At 32.9% G+C, this 20,002-nt stretch overlaps 1 protein-coding gene across 1 annotated transcript in view; it reads left to right on the top strand.

Moving 5' to 3' along the window:
- Positions 1–20,002, top strand: part of LOC140436337 (uncharacterized) — a 223,365-nt gene that overhangs the window by 17,947 nt on the left and 185,416 nt on the right. The gene's annotated exons all lie outside the window — the stretch shown is intronic.

The following is a 20,002-nucleotide window of genomic DNA, read 5'->3' as shown; positions in this document are numbered from 1 at the left end:
ACTCAGTGGCGTCAAAAAACATATTTTTAATAGGCATTTCGTTTGCCATCCATAAATCAAAATTTGATCGGTTTCAAAATTATTTGAATGGCAATAATAATTTTATATATGGGAAATCTGGAACATCCAATTAAATATCGAAATACACAATAAAGAAAAATCATATCATAACTTAATGAGATATTTTGGAAGATACACTGACCTGCAAAAAAAATGGCCACCCTATAAATTTCCGAAAATAATAATTCATTGGAAGTTTTTTCACTGTTTTATATTGTACAATCAGCATTTAAAAATGGTTCAAAAATGGTTATTACTGCTTGATTCCTTAGAATAATTTATTTAATTAGAAGGTTACAAAAGAAAATAGTGTAATATCGAAACAAATTATAAAAAATAAAAATTACCAGTGAACTTGAACAAGATTGTCTAATATCGTATTATGCATGATTATACTAAAACATCAATAACCTTTTGTATACCATTTGGAAGGGAAAGGAACAAATTTTGAATAAAAACTTGAGGAATACGTTCATATTCTTCACATAGCATGTTTTGAACTTCTGCAATACTTTCTGGCTAGCCTGGTTGATTTCTAACCCTACAATGAAGTTCATTACAAAGATGTTCGATAATATTCAGATCAGGGCTGTGGACTGGCCATTGTAGAGTATTAATTCCTACTTCCCCCAAGTAATTTGTCACGATTCTGCAGTATACAGCCGTGCAAAATCATGCATAAAGACGAAATCATCTCCAATAAATGGACCGAATGAAACTACTGCTTCTGCCAAAACATCCTCTTTATACCGGTGAGCATTCAGCGGACCATTGATAAAAATAACTTTAGTTCGACCTTCAAATGAAATTTCAGTCCAAACCATGACATTACAACCGCCAAACTTTCTTCGCTGGGACATATAAGCTTGGGCATATCTTTAATTTCTCCATATTTATACCCTCTCTCGGCCATTGCCAGACTTCAAACAGAACCCCGATTCATCAGTAAAGATAATTCGGCTCCAATCCTGTATATCCCAGTGTTGATATTATGGAGCAAAAATTAATCGATTCCTACAGTGTCTGGGTTGTACATAATTCGGAAATATATGGCCGGCCTTCTTGCTATTAATCCTCTTTCATTGAGGCGTCTTCTATCTGTTCTTTCACTTACATTTACATTTCGAACCTCCTGCAAACGGTTTATTGCAGCAATTGCAGTGGAATGGCGATTTCTTAAAAGTTCCATCACAAAAAAAAAGATCATCTCTTTGCGAGGTAACTCTTCTACGACCGGAACCAGGTCGATGTGAGTATGTACGAGTATCTATAAAGCGATGGAAAGCTCTCCGTATTGTAGTTCTCGGAACACCTAAAGTTTCTGATACAGAAACTTGACTTCTTCCTAGACTAGATAACAAGATATATTTATTATTTACTTAGTTGAAATGCACGTTTGAAAAGCTAAATTATTGTTAAATTAAATGTTTTCAACTTAGAAGATAAACAACGCTACTACAAAAAACAACAACTTAAACGTCAAAACTGTCAAAAGAAGCATATATGACTGCAATAAATATTTAAATTAAGATGCAATATCAAACACTGCATATAACTTCCAATGAATTTTTATTTTCGGAACTCTATGGGGTGACTACTTTTTTGTACTTCAGTGTAGATACCCATCCAGAAACTAAGCATTGAGTAGAAGCTAGAAAAAAAAATTAAAAATAATCTTCATCATTAAATTACTTAAATAAAATTTACATTACATTACAAATCACAAAAAAAGTCCTCTTGTGCTCTCTGCTGTCATTTCTAGCTGCTTCTATCTAGTCAGATACTCCAATATCCCTTTATTAATTAAATTTTCTACAACATTATCATACCATCTTTTGCCTGGGCGCCGTTCCTTCCTTTTTCCTATTGAACGTCTGCTCAAGATCATTTTTTGCATTCTATTCTTTTGCACGTGTCCCAACTTGCACACTATTTGTGGTCTTAAGAAATTTGTAATACTGGACCCTTTTATAATAATTCTACTTTATTATTTATCATTCTTTTCCACCCACTTTCAGTCATTTTTCCTTAGATTTCCTCTGATTTTCGTAACACCCATTTTTCACTTGTATAAATTACGGTTGGTCTTATAAAAGTTTTGTACAGTATTATTTTGTCCTTCTAGAACAGTTATGGGCAAACATAGCAACCAATATATTAAATAAATGGAGCTTGTGTTTTGAACGTGAAAGAACAATTGCAGGTTTAATAAAATACTTTCAATATGTTAAAATACATGAAAATTATTGGAAGCTGCCCTTGCGATCACGTGCCAGATCAGTATAGAAAAAATAAATAAAAAAGCGACAGTCATGTTAATAGTTTTTAGGTATATAGTGTCGATATAATAAAATACTAGTTAGATTCTTTTTCTTGACTGTCTCTACAACTAGAAGTGAGTCTTCACTGCTTCCACTATAACCCTACATCTTCTATGATCTTGCGCATCCATTTCCGATTGTTGTACTCCAATTCTAGATAAATCAGCTTTAAAATCATCCTTCCGTCGTTTTCTATGACTACCTACTAATCTTCTACCATCTGGTATTCCAAAAAACACTGTCTTTGGCACTATGTCTTCATCTGATCTTACCATATTACTTGCCCATTTTATCCAGTTAGCTTTTATATGTCTGACGATGTTTTCAGTACCATAGAGAGTCACCAATTCAGCCTTACGGCTCCTTCTCCACTCTCCTGTCAATTCATCTCTTTGGGGCTCAAAGAGATAAATTGACAGGAGAGTGAAGAAGGCTCACTTCATATCATCACTCTTTTATATTATTTATTAAAAAACTTGATTAACTTTTTATCATGTGACATCCCATCAATATGGGATGAAATGAGCAAAATGAAAATGAGATTTAGTGTTTAAAAGCAAGTGTTGTAGATGAAGAAAAGTCAAAAGATAAAGAAAATAAAACAAAAACTAGTTTTTGAAGATCATTGACATAATTCTTTTGATATATTACAAGAATCACCTCCTCTTTAATGGCACTACGGTCCAAATTAAGCCTTGGCCTTCTGCAAACTCTGCCTCCGATCTTTTCCAGTATCTCACATCTAACAAATTTCTCTCGTCCGCTTGCCACTTCATTCTCCCATCTTTTTGGTCTTGCGCCCCGTATTTTCCTATCTAGGGTTCTTTTCGGCAAGCCAACAAAATCCGTTTTATCATCTTCGCTTCCAGATGCACGGGCTACTCTTTTGTTTGATACCCATGTTTATACTATTCCTTTAGCATATTGAGCGTCAAATGTGATTAAAAGAAATTATTGTTTTTAAGTAATAAACTTAAATTAACTTTTACATTAATTTCATATTCAAGTGGGAATTGAATCAGTTAACTTAAACCAATTAATGCAATATTTTTTTAATAATTACGATTACAATTTACGTGTTTCAGTTGAATGATTACGCATATGAATACTTGTGAATTTTTATGTAGCTTATAAATATAGAATTGGTAATTTTCTGACGACACCATTATTGTTTCATTGATGATGTGTGGAATAAGTTTTTAAATAACTTTATTCTTGAAACTAAAACGTTTGTAAAATTTTAATACCACAAAAAAGGGATAAGAGTATGTAAACAAAACGCGGAGGTACTTCAGAGACTCAATAATATTAGAGAAAACTTTATACATTGCTAATCCTTTAAGAAATAGTATAAATTAATTATCGAAAGAAAAGTAGAAGGCAAGTCAGAACTGGGAAAGAAAAATATGAGATGAACTCTTATCCATCGATAAGCTTGTAGTGTGCCGCCACCGTTCTTTCTACTTTCTTTTTGTTGGTTTTTTCTGTGGAACTCCTGTACTGACTGTATATAATAGGTGTCCCAAAATTTACGAAAGATTTAAATTTGCCGCCATTGTTGCAGTCAATTGTTAACAACGACAAAAAAAACAGTTTAACAGTTGAGATTTTAGGGTTAGTAAAAATGGGGCGTAACATGCGAGAACAGCGAGTTTTCATTATTAAACAATATTTTAAAAATAATGAAAGTTTGGCGGTCACAGTTCTAAAATTTCGTAAATAATATGGTAAGAATATTGATTTACCTTCGATAACTGAAAAAAGTAAGTGAAAAATTTAAGGAGACTGGATCAATTAGTGACGTTTAATATACTGACCGTCTAAAAACAAGCCGCTTAAATGTCAATATCGAAGCAGTGCGTGAGAGTGTTGGTGAAAGTCCAGGAACATCAATTCGGTGTCGTGGACAAGAATTACAAATTTCAAGAAACTCTCTATAGCGTATACTCACAGATGATCTGCATCTCTATGCTTACAATGTTCAATTGACACAAAATTGAAGGCTAATTACAATGCACAGCGAAACGATTTCATGGAATGGATTGTTGAACATCAACAAATAGATGCTGATTTTTCGAGCAAAACCATCCTAAGCGATGAAGCACATTTTCACCTTATTGGCTTTTGTTAGCCATCAAAATATGATTAGAAATTCACATGTTACTGTCAAAGAATATATATCCACAAGGTGTCACTGTTTGGTGCGGATTTTGCGCTGGAAGCATCATTAGGCAATACTTCTTTGAAATGAAATTGCTCGAGCAGTGAGTTTTACTGGTGTTCAATATCGCAATATGATAAGAGAGTTCTGGCTGCCTAAATTGAATGATATTGATGGGGACGATATGTGGGTGCAACAAGACGGTGCCATATGCCATAAACAATTACTGTATGAAACATTTTCTAGACGTGCAATCTCTCGTTTTGGTTATCAGAATTGGCCACCTATCGCGTGTGATTTAACACCATTAGATTCCTTTTTATGGAGTTATTTGATGTCACATATCTATACCAATGAGCCTACATCCACCCGAGTATTAAAGGAGGAAATTCAACACTGCATCAACAAAATTCTGCCATATTTATGCAAAATATTCATAAAAACATTAGAAAAAAGAGTAGGTAGATGCCAGCAAAGCCGTGGAGGCCATTTGCCTGATATGCTGTTCCATACATAACCCTATTTTATGTACTTTATGATTTAATAAAAAAATACAATCCAAAGAAAAAAAAACAGTTTTTTATTAAATTTAAATCTTTCGTAAATTGTGGGACATCCTGATATATGACGTGTTGTTTTTCTACAATAAATTTTCGCTAACAATCTTACGTTAGTTAAACGGTTACTTTCTCTTAAGCCTCTAGAATCTAAATCAAATTTTTTTTATATGTTTATATAGTTTTGGATATTTTCCTTAACATAAAAAAAAAATAAAAAATCTAAAATTTTGTCAGGTTGGCCAATAAGTTAGTCTTCGGACTTTTAAATATGGAACAAAGTTGTTGCAAAATATCGATTCATTTAATATCAAGTATTGGGTTTATTTTTTTAAGAAAACTTTTGAATTCTTCATTATGCAGTTTTGCCAATGGGACGTTATAAGATTAAAATCATTTTCAGAAATCTTCATTGCCAAAAAAGACAAATAATTTTAGACGCTTTTGATAATATTAGCCATTTTTTCTATGCGTTTTGCTTTTTGATGAATACATTTTACATTAATTTAAAATAATTTGAAACCATACAAGCCCTCTTTCAGTAGAAAAATCTTATCTATGTTTGATTTCAATTTTTAAAAACTTTGAGAGGCCACTCACTCACAAACACAATATCAAATTTGTACGAATACCTTTTGTCTGTGTATTTTTTGATTATGTCATAATGCAGCACTTTCACTTATTTTTAGATGATTTATCATTTTTTAAATATCATTAAAGATAAACAAATTTGCTTTAACAGTTCCAATAAGTATTTAGGAACCCTCCAAAAAATGTACTTTTTGAAATTTGGACACTTTAAGTGTACAGACTTTGCACGTCTTTATTACGGATTCTTATTAAATTGTTACATAGTTTATTATAATATTATCAACGCATTTATTAATTAAACCATTGTTTATAATCATCAATATTATTACTTAACATTTTAGAAGCTGTTATGCAGTATAGAAATTTGGTGTGTCTTTGTATGTAAAATTAAAAAAGTGTGGTTAAGTCAATGGTGTTTTGTAATTAAATTGATTAAGGATATAATCGGTTCGATAGCATTTATGTTTAGATAAAGGTTTTAATCATGGATGTAATTAATTTAGTCATGGATGAAATCATCAAAAGCTTTAACAAAGGAAGAGAATACAGAATAAGAAACAAAGACATAAAAATACTCTGTTACGCAGACGAAGCAACATTGGCAGCCTTAGATGAAGATCGTCTGCAAATACTGTTTCACAGATTTAACATAAGAGCAAAAGAATTTAATATGACAATCGTATCTCAGAAAACTAAAACAATAGTAGTCAGCAAAGAACCAACCAGATGTAAAATAGAAATTGATGGCATCAGTATTGAAATACCGAGAAATTACACTGTCCAGCTATGGAGACCTGGACAAAGAAGGGAGAGATCAAGTACAAAAGGGAGATAAACTGACAGGATGCCTTAATAACACTATATGGCGAAACAGACACATTACCACTGAGATGAAGTCAGGAATTTATAAAGCTAGGGTAAGACCAATAATGACATATGCCTCACAAACAAGACCCGACACAGCCACAATGTAAAAACTACTAGAAACGTCAGAGAGGAGAGTACTGAGAAGAATTACAGCAAAATACGCAGAGAGATCGAAAGAAAAGTGAGGATATTAGAAGAAAATGTAACGTACAGTGTATAAATGAATGTACATAAAATAAAAAAAAGTGGAAAAACCACATAAGCAGAATAGAATAGACCCGTGTCGTCTAAATAGCAAGGGATAACACCAATTATCAAAAGAAATATCGGACGACCGCGCAAAAGATGGAGTGACAACCTTCCATAGAGGTATTAATCCGAAAATGAACAAGCAGAATTGCTTATAAAGAGGAAGAAGAAGCAATTGTTTCGAGAACAACTTAGACTGAACATCCAATTAGGATCTAGCCAGGTGGTTGTTAAAAACAGCCAAGCAGTAATGTAACGTCCAAATATACCTACAGAAGCAAACGTCCAGGGTCCCAGCGGTAAAAGATCTAAGAACCCAAACAGTAATCAGTACGGCTATGGAAAATAAGAAGTACATATAGTCTTCTTCTTAGAGTGCCATATCCCTACGGAACGTCGGCGACTACCATGCTTATAATATTTTTATACTGATCTCGGTCTTGCGCTACGTGTAGCAATTGGTCCACTGTCAAACCTGTCCACTGCCGCAAATTCCTCAACCAAGAGAGTTTCTTCCGTCCTATCCATTTCTTTCCTTCGATTTTACTGTTGAGAATTAGCCGAAGCAACTCATATCTTGGTCCTCTGATTATATGTCCAAGATATTCTAGTTTACGCCTCTTAATAATATTTAATAGAGTTTGTTGATGTCCCATTCTTCGAAGAACTTCTTCGTTTCTAGTTCTGCTAGTCCATGGAATTTTTAGTATCCTTCGATACAACCACACCTCAAACGCCTCGATTGTATTCATGATATCGGCGTTTAAAGTCGAAGTTTCACATCCATACAAAAGTACAGACCACACGTAACATCTTGTAAACTTTTCACGGATTTCCAAATTTAATGAGTTATTGGATAATAGAGGCTTGAATTTTTGAAATGAGTTTCTTGCCTGTTCAATTCTACATCGAATTTCGAAGGATGGATCTAGATTTTGGGTAATCCAACATCCAAGGTATTTGAATCTTTGAACTCTCTGCAGCGGTTGTTGGTTTAATATCAGTTGGGTTGCGCCGATATCCACTTTACTGGTCACCATGTATTTAGTTTTATCGATATTTATCGACAGTCCCCAATTTGTGCATTCCATGTCAACTCTATTGATTAGCTCCTGCAGATCGTCGATGTTTTCAGCTAGAATCACAGTATCGTCAGCGTACCGTATATTGTTAATTATTTCTCCTCCTATGATAATTCTTTTTTGATCTTTTAAAGCTTCCCTAAATAGATTCTCAGAATACACGTTAAAGAGGGTGGGAGATAGTATACAGCCTTGTCTTACGCCTCGTTCAATACTGATTGGCTTTGATTCTCTGTTGTTGGTATTAATAATGGCTGTTTGGTTCCAGTAAAGTTTGGCAATAAGTTTGATGTCTTTCTCATCTAGTTGGATGCTCTGCAAGGCGGTAATTAGTCTGGTATGCTGAACGCGATCAAATGCCTTTTCAAAATCAATGAAGCACATATATACGGGTTTTCTTACCTCCCAACATCGTTGAAGGAGTGTTTGCATAGAAAATAGTGCTTCTCTAGTTCCAAGTCATCTCCGGAACCCGAACTGCTTTTGACTAATTATTTCTTCGCACTTGTTGTTAATTCGGTTTAGAAGAATATGCAACAGTATTTTAACGGCATGGCTCATTAAACTAATGAGTCTACAATAGCTACATTTCTTAACGTTTGGTTTCTTAGGTAGAGGAATAAAGATCGATTTTAGCCAGTCCGATGGAATTTCACTGGTATCATATATTTGATTGAAAAGTACAGTGAGTTCTTTTATATTGTCATTTGAGAGTAATTTTAGCCATTCGCTGTATATTTGATCGGGTCCACTGGCTTTGTTGTTTTTGGCTTGGTGTATGGCTTTTTCCACTTCAGCGTTTAAGATTGATGGTCCTGTATTTGCACTTAAGTTAGGTAGTGATCCTCGATCATCCTTAAATAATGCTTTAATGTAGTTTTCCCATTCCTCCATTACTTCGTCTTCTAGGGATAGTGCATGACCTTCATTATTCGTTAATGTTATGGGTGTATTTCTTTTGTGTACTGTAACCTCTTTTATTTTCTTTTTATTTTTTATTTTTCTATTTATTTTACATATAGTAAAAAGGCAATAATTATTTTATTTTACTTTTTGTTTATATTTTCATTCTAATTATATTTTTTGTGCATTTTCCATTATTTTTGTTTTCAACAAATTAGTTTAGTATATATTCTCCGAAGCCTAATGATAATATTCTGCAGAGCATAATAGAATTTACTTTACCTTTGACCTCTTTTGTAGTGAAGTATTTCATTTCGCTGTATACCGAAATAAAGGCGTCTGTCTATCCATTTGCATCATAATAATACATAATATTACCTTTGAGTAATTTATGCAACCGGAGCGATATTAGATACGCTACTGGAAGCCAATTAATTTGAGACAAAAACCACCTGGCAAAGTGGCTCTCTCATTGAATTTTCAAAGAACCGGGCCAAACCGGGTGGACCGTTTTCATTACAATTAACGACTATAAAAATTAGTTCAACAACTTTTTAGAGACCGACAAAATGAACATGATAAATATAACAGTTATAGTGTAGAGGTGGAATTCGGATAGGCTAATATGAGTTTATCGAAATGTCTGCTACATTTTATATCCTCGATGAATTTGGATTTCAAATATCGATTCGAATATAAGAGATCAATAAATTTATATTGTTCATATATTAACGTCAATAATTTTTTTTAAGAGTTAACAAACCGAATTTATATAGAGCTTCTTCTCATGGCGCCGCGCCATCTTCTTTCGAAGGTTGGCGATCCAAATGGCAATTGTAGTTTTATAAACTGCTGCGCGAAAGATTTCTGCTGATGAGCAGTCGAACCATCTCCTCAGGTCTTTCAGCCACGAGTTCTGGCGTCTTCCTACTGATCTTTTGCCCTGTACTTTTCCTTCCAGTATAACTTGAAGTAATTCATATCTTTCGCCTGTCAGCACATGACCCAAGTATTGTATTTTTCTCTTTTTGATTATTCTTAGTAATTCTTTTTGTTTACACATGCGACGAAGTACCTCAACATTAGTAACTCTTTGTACCCATGGAATTTTCAACTATATATATATATATATATATATATATATATATATATATATATATATATATATATATATATATATATATATATATATATATATATATTGATATGATATAGGAGAAAGAAAAATAGTGATTAAAAATAATTTACAAGTTATATATTAGATAATATTAGATATTAAAAGTAGTTGGTTATTTTAATAAGTTATATACTAGAGAATTTTATAAAAATTATTTATGTGAGGGCATTTTTAAGAAATTAGCATATAATAATTGTAAAAAGTTGTATTTTAGTAATTATGATTTTGTAGATATATTTAAGTGAGCCATGTGACTAGGCAACCAAAAATACTCTTTAAATTGACAGACAGGAATTAATAATTTGCGAATTATAAAGTGGATTATAATAATATGATGTTTAAAATGTGTAATTTATTAAATTTAAATGTTTACTTTATATAAGTTACTGATTTAAATGTATACTCTGATCTGAAAAGCCTAAATGCCAACAAAATTCTCGATAGATAAGTAAGGAATTCTCTAGATCACCGGAGATGGCTTTGTTTGCGAAATTGTTTTGTTCCAGAAAATTCTTTAGATATAGATGGAACAAATCGAACATGATTTATTGCCAGATGATTCTAGAACATGAAAAAAGATATAAATACCCGGTGATTTGGATTCAGTTAGTCAATCAGTGATGAGTTATCAGTTACAGTTCAGTCAGAAAGTTTAGTAAGAAAGTCCATTCAGTTAGTCAATCAGTTATGAGTTTTTTAGTATGAAAATTAGTTAGAGGCAGTCAATCAGATACAATTGTTCAATATAGTGAGTTAAATCAATATTAAGAAACAGTATAAAGAAAATAATATTGAAGATTAAAAATTATGTTATGTATAAATGATAATTGGATAATGGAAGAAGTATTAATTGAGTATTAAAATTCAATAATATATTTGGTGGTTGGATATTGGTATATAGAAAAGAAGAATAAATATAAATGCTGTTTGCTGGTTTGCTTGGTGGTTTATAAATGCTGTGAAGAAAAATATCTTAAATTGGTGGAAGCTGATAATTGGAAAAAGTAATTTCATAAAAACAAGGATAACCGAAGCTAAGAAGAAGACATTTGAGTGGTGATTATAATCTATATAGTGGAAAACAGTTCATTTAGGCATTCAGTGACAGAAAGGTACAAAAATTTTGTTAATATAATTTAGTTAGTGTCATAACAATTTCAATTTTGAAGATAGTTTGTTTAAATTTTACATTGTCTATAGAATTTAATTAGTTTCATAAGAATTTCAATTTAAAGATAGTTTATTTTAAATTTACATTAGCTAGTTTAGATATATATGTGTGTTTCATAGTAGATCTAATAAAGATAATTTAAAAAAGTACTTACAAACTAATTCTTTGAGAACCGCGATAAAACCCTATATATTAGATTATTAAAAATACTCATTGCTCATCATTCAAACAAACAATACATCATAACAATATATATATATATATATATATATATATATATATATATATATATATATATATATATATATACATCTCAAAGGCATCCATTCTTTTTTCTATTTCAGAGTTCATTGTCCAACTTTCACAGTCATACAGTAAGACAGAAAAAACGTAACATCTGATCATTCGGATTCTAAGCTGCAGACTAAGGTCTGATCTTGTAAAAAATGTTATCATGCTCATGAATGCTTTCCTTGCTTGTTCGATTCTTGATAGGATTTCTTTTTTTGGATTACACTGACTATTGATATTTGCTCCCAAATATTTTATGGAATTTACCTGTTGAATTATTTGACCCTTGGGATACACATGTACGTTTATTGGTGTCTTTGAAAATACTAAAGTTTTAGCTTTGGAAACGTTTAGATGTAAACCGAACATTTCGCTGTGATGAACTACCTCATTTATTTGTAGTTCTTTTGCGTTGCTTGCTATTAAGACGGTATCATCAGCATATCTGATGTTGTCTATGCTGATTCTGTTAATCTTAATTCCGCCTTGAACCTCATCTAATGCTTCTCTGAATATAGACTCCGAATACAAATTAAACGATAGCGGTGATAAGACGCAACCCTGTCTCACTCCACGTCTGATTTGTATATTTTCGGATTTTGCGTGCTCTATTTCAATTGTTACCGTTTGGTACTAGTATACTGAGATAATTCGCAAGTCTTGTTCGTCAACTTCAGTTGTTCTCAGAATTTCGATCATCTTTTGATGGTTAACGCAGTCAAATGCTTTTCGATAGTCAATAAAAAATGAATATACATCTACATTCATGTCTCTGTATCATTGCGTTAACACATTTAAAGCAAAAAACTTCCCAATCCGTTTCGAAATCCACATTGAGTGTCACTCATCTGGAACTCACACTTCTTGTAAATTCGTGTATGGATTCTTAGAAAAGTTTTAAGGACATGAAACATCAAGCTTAATATTCGATAATCATTGCATTGTGAGGAATTCGATTTTTTTGGTAATGCTACGAATGTTGATTTTAGCCAACCTGTTGGTATTTTACCTGTGTAATATATCTTATTAAATAGTGCTGTTATTAAGTCTAGACTTTCACTTTCGTTATCTGAATTTCGGCCACAATGAAATAAAATTTCCCAAACCTTATAATAAATGGTGCTGCCAGCCTTAACACTAATAAAAGACGTTGTAGTTTAAAGGCAACCTTTCTAGATAAGGTATATAAAGTACTATGATATTGAAATTTTAGTTCAAACTTGATGTTGCCAAAAAGTTACATTACCAGATACAGGGTTAATATAATCTACACACTTTGCCCAGGCGACATTGTTACACTTTTGAATTGCTTCCTTATATTAAACTTAATTAAATTTTAAATGAAGAACTGAAACTTCATTGACAAACTGCCAAAGTTTCAGCTCTTAATGAGTAGAAACAATTGCGCTGTGAATTTAATAAAATTATCTCCGATTCAGTTGATCATACAAACTATTTCTTTTTTTTTGAAGATGTGTTTTTTTTATAACCTTTCAGATGAAGTATTTTTTTTGTAAAGGTAAAAACGGCGCAGATAATGAAATTGTTTATAAGGCGAAAAATTATACTTTAATTAACATACTTGTTTGAAAACATGAAAAACTAAGATCTTATGAAGAGAATTAGACCAAACAAGCCATTCTAAGTATTGACAAAGCACCTGTACAACCATTTGAAAATGTCCGTGAAATAATTTCCCGTGGGAAAATGCCAAATGGGATAAACAAATAGAATTAATTAAAAACTACTTGACCAATCGGGCCCATCTCTCGCAAATATACTAACTGTATAAAAACTCAGATTGTAAGATATATTTTAAATGTTTTTATTCTATATTGTATATAGCGCCCAGTAATTTTTCAATTTTTAAATGCTTTGTTTCTTGGGGTATGGTGGATTTGATGGGATGCTATTTGTCGGAAAAAGGTTATCTCGTAGCTGGACCGCTCGCTATAATCTTTTTCTGACCAGCAGAGCGAGAGGATTTTTTCTTCAGTGGGCGCTTTCAGTGAGTCATTCTCCTGTTACCGCCATAGCTGATATATTTTCATATGAAATTGATAATACAGCAGCAATTTAAGAACTTATTCCAGCGATCATATTATCAAAGAAAAAAAAATAACAAGAACAGGCAAAAAATATGAAAAATTAATATTAAACTTACCTGGTTTCTAGGTTAAATTGCGTCAAGTTTGTTTATTCCGAGCTTGTAACTTCCTCTTTGAAGTCTTCATCAGGTTCTTTGGGGTCTGAAAAAAAAAATTAAATTCATTACACGACTTGAAAGAGTCTGAAGTAGGACTGAAGATCTACTAAAGCAAATAGAAAATAAAATAAAACAAACAAAACTGAAATAACATAAAGACATAAAAGTTACAATCTAAAAGAACCAAGAAATAAGAAGAACTCGTCTTGAAAAATTGAGCGTTTAAAAAATTAATTAAATCAATCTCAAATAGAAAATAATCTGTTTTTAATTCATTTTACTTAAATAAATTCGTACACAAAGAAAGCAACATATAAGATAAAACACTGAAAACTATCCACGATAATACCCTGTTAAAAGATATTAGGTAATATCTTTTCCATTAAGCTCATTTCTAACCCATTGGCCCCTTATATTTCCTCTTAAAGTGCAAAGGACCCTTATCATTCGCTCCAGCGACCAGAAGACAGATGTTTATTGGGTTACTGAAAAGTAGCAATGAGTTTCGCAAGACTATTACAGATTCACAGGATAACCACCTCAATAAAAAGAGATACAAAGTATGTTACTATTTTTTTAATAAGGCAAACAAAGTATCAAAGTATAACATCGTAGATACATTAAACCAGTAATTAAAATAATTAATATTTTAGAATGTACAAGGCGTGCTTGCTAAAAATTGATTGTTTAGTGAGAATTTATCACTGTAGAACAATTTTTTAACAAGAACGATGAAGAATTACAATTTACATTGATTGATATAATTATACATTTAATATTTCTTATAGTCTTTCCATACATTGTTTAACCACTTCCTTCAATTGATTTCTGCCCAATGATTGTTTTTCCAAATCTCAATATTACTTTTTGTAATTTTTCATATACACTGTCTTTCCATCGCTTTTTTGATCTACTTTTTTCTTTTTTTGTAAAGGCTTTGGTGATAGTACGGTCTTCGGAATTTTTTCTTTCCGTTGTCAGCTTTTTATTACCTTTTGCCTCTCTCCGTAAAGCCTGTACTGTACTTTCCTGATTTCAGATTTTCATATGTCTCTGTCAAATGGACCGAATGAGCAATAGGAAGTGAAGCATAAGTGTTCCCATTGTGTAAGAGTGCAGCTTTTAATCTTGTTTATGAAAAGTCTATAAAAAACTTCCAATCATCCTTACTGTACTCAATAAAAAACTCATTCAATAGACCACCAATATTATGATAGTAGACTAAAGCCCCTCCCTGCCTAAAAAACTGAGCAATCTGTTAATTTCTGTACCTGTACTTGTAAATAGATGTACCAAGTATCAACAAATTATTTTCTTTTATTCGTGAGCCAAGCAATTTACAACTGTGGTTGTAAATTTGCTTGGTCTAAATATTAGAGGTCGCGAAGACGCACCAGCCTCAATTAACAAACTTTGCTTGGCTCTAGAAGAGGAATGGCAAAACATCCAGCAAGATGATATTCGCAACCTCATAGACAGCACAAACCGAAAGTGTACAGGCAGTTATAGAGGCTAGGAGAGACAATATAAAGTATTAAATTAGTTTTTAGTAGTTTTTCTTTGTTATTTGCGAACTTAGGTTAAGTTACATTTAAGTTGTTTTTTTATGTTTTGTTATTATTATCATTTTTCATTAAAACCAAGATCATGTCGTTGCTTTTAATCATTATTTAAATACAATGCTTCTGGGATGTTGATATGACAACTGCTTTTCAAGTCACATACACAATTTTATTAAAAAACTCACTATACCAAATTAAAATTCATAAAGTTTTACACAGTTTGCTAAAAAATCATCAAAACACGGCTAAAAATAAAAAAAACTGAAATACTTTGAATTTGACCAAAATTTCCTCCGTTGCATTTTTTTGTACTTGTGTGGACTTTATCTTTGTATAAATTTTTATGCATCTTTGTGTGTATTCTCTCTAATATACAATTTTATCATTATTATAACACCATCGATGTTACTTATAATCTTTATAGCAGCAGTGAAAACCGTTTAGACTGATGTTAAACGCGGTTAAAGTAGTAGCAAAACAAAACATGCTTGTCGAATCTTGTGGCAGTCGACTTTCAATAAAACTATAACTGCGAAGGCCATTTATTTCTCAGACCATTGAACGAACGCGAAACTTATTTAGAGATGGACAAAATCTCATTGTTCGATAATAATAGAAAGTATTACCACAGTATAGACAACAACATTACGTTCGAACTCTAGAGAATGTCGCAGCTGCTAAAGCGTCGTATCTGTCAGACCTTTTACTGAGATATGATACATTGTATAAAAACACGAATTTGACTAAAAAAATTAACAAATCGTTAATTTAACTAACAATAAAATGAAAATGTATGGTAAAAAATATCTTCAACTCTTTAAAATCATTATAAGGTTAGTTACCTTTGCTTTGTCATAATATATTTTCCCAATGTTTTTCCTTTTCCTCTTTCGACGGTTTAGATCTTTGTTAACCATACTCTTTCCTATTTATAAAGGATGCCGGTAATACACTGTTCTTCTTTTTAGTTAATAATTTAGTAATTATTTAGTTATTAAATTTTTATCCTATCACTACGTCGTGGATATACCAATCGGAAAAATGCTAATTTGATCCTCGGGGGTGCTTTAAAAGTCCATCAATGGGAGGAATCCAACACCCACCGTAAAGTGGTCCAGCCTAATGAGTTTGGGTTTGACATTAAGTCATCCATCTAATATCTACTATAATAATCCGTCTCCACATTTTAATTCCATTTCCGTTTATCTTCAATTTAATCATATTTCCATTAAGTATTTATTTTATTCCAAGTTATATATTTATTGACGTGACAACGTCTTAAATTAGGTTGTGGCTCGGAGTCACTCATGAAAAAGTGTAAAGGCGGGTACACATTTGCGAGCAGAACTGTTCGCGAACCGTTTGTGAACGCTATATTCGTTAATGTGTACGGCAGAAAAAACCGCTTGCGTACTGTTTCATCGTGACTCGTCGCGAACCAAATTGTTGCGGTTTATTCCACGACTTCAAAAGAAGCTCGTCTTTCAGTTTGGACGGCGCTACTAGACGCTGCGAACATTTTATTGTCTCATCAAATCGACATTGTGTGAATGACGTGTTCCTTCCTAGAGAGACGTGAGAAAACAGTAAACTGATTATTGTCATGGACGTATAAATAAAGATAAAATCTTTATTTATACGTCGATGATTACTGTACATAATTTTATTTTTGTTAAACAAGCAAAAACAGGAACATAAATCAGTACCCAAATTATAAATAAAATGAATCATTTCGCACATGTGTGTTCGTTGTTGGTTTGTCGCTTTCCATGGATCGAGATAAGTATGCGATTAGTACGATGTAGAATATTTTTCAAGGATCTGTACGCGTACTGTACGTATACCGTTCGGCTCGCATATGTGTACCCACCTTAACGCCCGCTCACGTCTGTTACGATGAGTCACCGAACGAGAGAGAGGCCCCCCGGACCGGCGAATGTCTTGCGTCTCTCTCCCACTCAAACATGATCGGTCCGCTGCGCGCGCAGCACTAGAGAATTACACGCGTTGAATCGGTGCGTGCTTGTGTCTCTGTCTTTCTCGAGCGTTTTTGGCGTTGGAAAACCGAGAAAGCGTCATAATACAAGTTCACACGTGTGGTTAAAGTATCGTCAGCTGTGTCTGTAGTGAAAATGTGGAGTGCTTAGATTCGTCATTTACAACAACTACAACAATAAAGGTAAATAATTGTACACTAATATTTCATTATCGTAAACTATGATTGATTGATTAATTGTTAGATTGACACAAAAGTTGAGAAACTGAGTTTACATGTACAATGTTTTAGTAAACAAAATATATTTCTATAGTTAAAATTTGTGCAATTCTTATTTTCATTTAGTTCCTTGTTCCTATTGTGCAATTTAATAATATTCATATCAATAAATATTCTACCGAGAAAAAGACGTTGTCACGTAAAATCTTCGCCCGTAAAACCGACTTTACAGGCAACCGATTTTTTTTTATTAGATTCTTTTCAAGTTGTATTCGACGTAAAAAGTTTAAATATATATTCTAGAAATGAGAATGCCGACGTCAATCCATTATCTACTACTTATTTTTCTTCGGTGGATGAAATGTAGATGGTAAGAAATCACAGTAATTGTCGTGGACACCCTTATCCCAACAAAAGGATTTCTCGAGGCTACAAACCCGTAAAGAGAAAATGAAATTAAGGTAGCAGTTGCTACAAATAGCAAAGCCCTCCAGGGCATAAAACCCTATAGTGGAGGATGTCTGGACAGGCAACGGGTACCCGATGCTCTGAAACTGAAGAGAGCGATTGCAAGCAAGCAAGTTAATTTAACCCAGCCTGTGAGACTTATAATACACCTCTTAAAATAACACTGAGATGTTACAATGTATTGGGGCGGAGAGGACCAACTCATGTAATCAGAAGTCACTTCACCGAGACAAAATGCTCCAGATCACCCTTTTCCACTCTATAGCACTTTGATGCGCAATAGGGTCTCTCTCTCTCAGCAAAGTACTTGACGTGTGGAAGTTCTGGGTATAAGAACTCCAACACGATATGCTATCTTTTTCTGTTATCTCTGGTGACTTATCATCGAATCTGAAATTACTTGCTCGGGCCCCAAGTCTGCTCCGGGCTTGGTGATCGAGGTTGTGGGCCTCTCGTGCCCAGGCTTAGGGTTTATTGATATGTGACTTTTGTCTTTTGGTTATTAGTTTTGTAAAAGTTTTGGCGATTAAAGCCGTTTTTTGGGATTTTTGTTATTTTATTTTTAAGAGATGTCTGAATTGAAGTTAAAATTGCATACGCATGTTATTATTGAAAGAATGATGCTGTTAATCAGTCTTATTTTCAGTTATAGTCTTAATTTGCTTCTTACAGCTACGAGTCCTCTTATTGCCGCTCTCGATGTTATTATTTTTTGGATAGTTTGGTCCACATCTTGCGTAAAGATTCGTCCTTGATCCATTGTGACTTTTAGTTATTTTGTTTCTCTTTTCCATTTGATGAGATTATTTTGCACTGTCAGCTATTCGTCTGGGGTTTCTCTTCTCTTTTTAAACATGACTACTTGCGTTTTTTCTGAGTTGATGACTATTTTCCATTGAATGCTCCATTCTTCTATGTTATCCAATGCTGTATGTAAGTTATTTACAGCTACATAAATGTTTCTGTTTTTAGCCGCAATTGCTGCGGCATTTACACAAAGACTGAGTAGGGTGCCTGGTGTTCTTAAAACATCGACGGTGTATATTGTATACAGTAGAGGTAACTCTAGCTTGGAGCTCCATGCTTGGAGGACTTGTCCTATCTGAGTCCTAAAGCTCTCACTGCTCAAGTATGATGAGATTAGTCTTGTCATGGCTCTGCTGTATCCATAGCTTTTCATTTTGTCTATCAGTCCTTCAAGCTAGAATCTGTTGAAGGCTTTGCTTACGTCCAGGAAGGGTGCTCCTGTATACTGCTTGTCATTGAATCCAACTGTTAGTCTCTGTCTGTTAGCCTGAGTACTTGTAGTTCGCTGGAGTGTTCTGCTTGGAATCCAAACTAAGCTTCTGGGACTATTCCTAGCCTGTCTGTTTCTGATTGGAGATAGATTGGAGAAAATTGTTAGATGTTTAAGTTTTAAAAAGATTCACTGCATGACAACGTGTGACTTCCAACTTTGATTGGCCTCCTTGAGACGTACTTTCAGTTCGGACTTTCTGTGGCAACACTGATGATGACACTGATGACAGAATCCAAAGATTTTTCTTTGGATTATGTCCATCCTAATTAGTGCAACAGCAGGGTTATTGATTTATGTTATGACAGAACTTTGAGGTAATTTTTGTGATGGTACAGCATTTTTATTCAGCCTTCTTTTCTTTGTTAGTACCTCTGCAAGATGTCGGATAGAATCAAAGTATTTGTTGGATTTATAAACATGTATTTTGGGATATTATCAATAAAAATATGTTATTATCTAATTACTAACCTGGCAAAATTAAGTTACTGCTAAGAAAATGTAGACTACAAACGTACATATAAGATGTTACTTTTTTTCCAGTTTTCCAGGTTTTCCAGTCTAGGAATGGGAAACAGGGAAATATCTTATGAAAATTTTGATTTGACTTTAGGAACAGAACAAACCGATTTGATTTAAAATATTTTAATGTACTCATAATGCTGAAATTTACTAAAAATTTTGACCAAATTCCATTTAAATCAACAGCTGCCTGGTTTGTTTATACCACTTTCAGTAGTTTAAATTTATTCTGCCAGAGGTCAGATACTTTGTTTTCAATTGCGAATTAATGTAAATTTATGTCATGTTTTATCTACAATTTC

The sequence above is a fragment of the Diabrotica undecimpunctata genome, chromosome 3, assembly GCF_040954645.1.
Source record: "Diabrotica undecimpunctata isolate CICGRU chromosome 3, icDiaUnde3, whole genome shotgun sequence".
Lineage (NCBI taxonomy): Eukaryota > Metazoa > Arthropoda > Insecta > Coleoptera > Chrysomelidae > Diabrotica > Diabrotica undecimpunctata.
Note: the sequence above shows the minus strand (reverse complement) of the source record. Positions and strands in the feature narration are given on the sequence as shown.